General features: G+C 47.3%; 1 protein-coding gene across 1 annotated transcript in view; it reads right to left on the bottom strand.

The window, feature by feature from the left end:
• LOC106817113 overlaps positions 1 to 4,386 on the bottom strand; it is a gene marked incomplete at its 3' end in the record, with an annotated part of 30,790 nt that overhangs the window by 6,228 nt on the left and 20,176 nt on the right. The gene's annotated exons all lie outside the window — the stretch shown is intronic.

The following is a 4,386-nucleotide window of genomic DNA, read 5'->3' as shown; positions in this document are numbered from 1 at the left end:
CGGTATGTGTTACAATACACGTACAGTATGTGTTACAATACACATACGGTATGTGTTACAATACACGTACAGTATGTGTTACAATACATGTACAGCATGTGTCACGATACACGTACAGTATGTGTCATGATGTGTGACGATGAGGGAATCACACAGCATGAGGCATGACATAGCCATCGACATATCGTGAGATGGATATAATAATCGAACAATTTGGGTAACATCGGCCATCACGAACGCCATCTCCGTTCATATCGCTCACACCGCGTACACGTGCTCTCGGCACTATGTGCTGAAAGGTGCAAGTTCGTATATATATATATACGTTTACGGCCGCTTCCAGGTACGTAGCCTAGCTATAGGCAATCGTTCCTGAGTGAATTTTACGAGGCCATAGCCGTCCTTTTTTATTCCGACTTTACTGCATTTTTTGATAGTATTGGCATCGTGCCCGGCCAGTTTCATGGTCAAAATACTTTGCTAGGCAGCAAATTGTAGGCAGCAATTTGTAGGCAGCAAATTGGAATCATCAACCATACGTATGCCCGCACGCACGCACGCACGCACGTACACACACACGTGTGCGCGCACGCACACACACACACGCACACACCTGCGCACGTACGCACGTACACACATACGCACGCGCGCACACACGCGCGCACGTACGCACACACACGCACGCACACACACACGCGCGCACACACGGACCACTAAACCTAGCTATCACCATCCTCACACGCGATCACGCGCACGCATTGAACCCCTGAACCAGCCAGCAGCCAGACGTACTGCCTCTACCTTATAGTAACGTCGTGCCTTAGTACGTAGTACCTTAGTACCTTAGCAACGTACTTCTATGCACAGGCACTTGAAGCGTTTAAATAAAATATAATGCTAACTAAATACGAAATCTATAAACTACCAAATTCTTAATGTTTCTATACTCTCTTTCACCTATTATTGCCGACAGTTTCCTGTCAATTCCGTCCAAATCCTACGTGCAACCATATACGCTGCCGGCGACATTGCTCTCGCGGCTCCACTGTTGCACACTTACACTAATATATATAGTAACTAACTATATATATTAACTATTATGTGTATTAACTATATATATTAGTGTAAGCGTGTAACAGTGGAGCCGCGAAAGCAATGGCGCCGGCAGCGTATATTGTTGCACGTAGGATTTGACAGAAAACTGTCGGCAATAATAAGTGAAAGAGAGTATAGAAACATTAAGAATTTGGTAGTTTATAGATTTCGTATTTAGTTAGCATTATATTTTATTGAAACGCTTCAAGTGCCTGTGCTTCTATGTTAGTAACCTCTGCGCGAAGGCCGCGTGTTTACAGCAGACGACTGCTCCTAACAAGTTACACAGCCTCGGCGTATTATTTTCGGTAATGTTCTGCCAGGCCTCGGCACGCCGCTGCTCCTGTCAGCTCGGAATAGACACGCGCTCCCTCCGAGAGAGAGAGAGACAGAGAGAGAGAGAGAAAGAGAGAGAGACAGAGAGAAAGAGAGAGAGAGAGAGAGAGAGAGAGAGAGAGAGAGAGNGAGAGGGAGGAGAGGGAGAGCGAGAGAAAGAGAGAGCGAGAGAGAAAGAGAGAGAGAAAAGAGGGAGAGAGCATTGTTTGTTGAACAAAAGCAAAATTCTTGCATTTTGCTAAGGTTCAGCATAAACGAGCATTCCAATCTGGCAACCCACCTTTCACTTGCTAATTTTGCAAACGTGTGGGTTGAAAATAAGAGAGCCTCCCACTAGAGCTATAGTCCTCCTTTCACATGCAAATCTACGATATATCAGAGAGGGAATATTTCGACGCATCTTTCAAAATAACCAGCAAGGCATTGGAGAACGAGGGAATAATAGATGAGCGAAAACGAGGAGGGAGATGGGGTAGCAACTAGCCAGTAGGCACACACTCGTTCACTAGCACGCCTTGCAGTCAATAAACACTCCTGCAAGACGACTCCATTCATACTTGCTCTTTAATCCAAGCGACCGTGACAAATTCCGACTCGAATTAAACAACAACAAACCCCCAGCTCGCTGGCCTACGCCAAGAGCTCTGCTCAACAGATAATAAGCACTCAACCGTCCTTCCACTCTTCCTCTAGTTATTACTTTCACTTTTCATATCACTACCCAAGCCCCCGCCGCTGCCCTTTAGATTTGCCCTTCTCTCTATTCCTTTCTCCTCTCTTTCGCACTCAATTCCTCTCGACCTCCATCTCCCTGCCTTCCCCTTTCACGTGTGGTCCTTCTCAATCTCTCCAATTCTCTCCCTCTCCCTTGCTCTCCCTCTCCCCCTCTCTCCCCTTCTCTCCCTCTCCCCCTCCCCTTCTCTCCCTCTCTTTCGCCCGATGTTCTCACCACTGGCCCCGGCCAATAGAATTAACAACCAGAGTGGACTTCTATATAAAAGAACACAAAGGCACAGCGTACATAATCCGTGTGTACTTCGGACGATATTAGGCCAAGGAGAGAGCGCGAGAGAGAGGTGACCGAGAGCGCAAACGCATGTACACAGGCCATCGCATAAGTTTATAGCACTCTCTAGCTCTAGCTCTAGCGCTCGCTCTCTCTCTCTCTCTCTCTCTCTCTCTCTCTCTCTCTTTCTCTCTCTCTCGTCTCGCTGCCCCGTCTCTCTCATCCTCTCGCTCTCTCTCGTAAGTGTGTGCGTGCGTGCGTGCGTGCGTGTGTGTGCGTGCGTGCGTGCGTGGTGCGTGCGTGTGTGTGTGTGTGTGTGTGTGTGTTATTGTGTGTGTGTGTGTGTGTGTGTGTGTGCGTGCGTGCGTGCGTGTGTGTGTGTGCATGTGCCTGTGTGTCTGTAAGTCATTTTCTCTCTCCCACTCTCATTTTCTCCCTCTCACTCGCTCCTCCTCTCTGCCACTCCCCTTCTCACTCTCGCGCTCTCTCTGTCTCTCTCTCTCTCTCGCTCTCTCTGTCGCTCTCTCGCTCTCTCTGTCCTGTCTCTCTCTCTCTCTCTCTCTTCTCTCTCTCTCTCCGCGCCCGTTATGTCCTGCAGAAAGTGAAGTAGGTGCCAAAGGTGGTTGAGGTCTCACCCCCACCCACCCCAAATTGCCCCAAGGAGGCCGCCTGCCCCTCCCCAAATTGCCGCTCATGCGCGCAGCACCAAAACAACTCTTGTTTTTTCATGGAGAAGGATATAGAGAGCAGCCAAGGTCGTTTCTTTTTAGCGGAGTAATGGAACTGTGTGGAATGTCTCCACTACTTGTCGACAGAAAGGAAACGCGGCTAGGCAAATATGTAGAGAGAAGGAGGGGGCCTCTCTCTCTCTCTCTCTCTCTCTCTCTCTGCAAAGGCCGCCCGACTACGGCGTCACGGCGAGGAAACCTAACAGTAACCGCCAGCCGTGACTGCTCACCTATACAGATGTGGACACACATACAGGTGTGGACACATATACAGATGTGGACACACATATACAGGTGTGGACACCCATATACAGATGTGGACACCCATGTATACAGATGTGGACACATATACAGATGTGGACACGTACACCTATACAGATGTGGACACATATACAGATGTGGACACGTACACCTATACAGATGTGGACACCCATATACAGATGTGGACACACATATACAGCCTAGGTGTGGACACCCATATACAGATGTGGACACACCTATACAGATGTGGACACACATACAGATGTGGACACATATACAGATGTGGACACACATACAGATGTGGACACATATACAGATGTGACACACATATACAGATGTGGACACATATACAGATGTGGACACACATATATACAGATGTGGACACACATATACAGATGTGACACACATATACAGATGTGGACACACATATACAGATGTGGACACACATATATCTGTATATGGTGTGTCCACATCTGTATATGTGTGTCCACATCTGTGGTGGACACACATATGCAGATGTGGACACACATATACAGATGTGGACACACATATACAGATGTCGACACACATATACAGATGTGGACACATATACAGATGTGGACACACATATACAGATGTGGACACATATATATACAGATGTGGACACACATATACAGGTGTGGACACACCTATACAGATGTGGACACACATATACAGATGTGGACACACATATACAGATGTGGACACACATGTACAGATGTGGACACACATGTACAGATGTGGACACACATATACAGATGTGGACACACATATACAAATGTGGACACACATATACAGATGTGGACACACATATACAGATGTGGACACATATATACAGATGTGGACACACATATACATATGTGGACACATATACAGATGTGGACACACATATACAGATGTGGACGGACTAATACAGATGTGGACGGATAACGCACCTGTAGG

This window comes from Priapulus caudatus, unplaced genomic scaffold (assembly GCF_000485595.1).
Source record: "Priapulus caudatus unplaced genomic scaffold, Priapulus_caudatus-5.0.1 Scaffold1598, whole genome shotgun sequence".
In the NCBI taxonomy this organism is placed as follows: Eukaryota; Metazoa; Priapulida; class Priapulimorpha; order Priapulimorphida; family Priapulidae; genus Priapulus; species Priapulus caudatus.
This window is presented reverse-complemented; position numbering and strand designations above follow the sequence as displayed.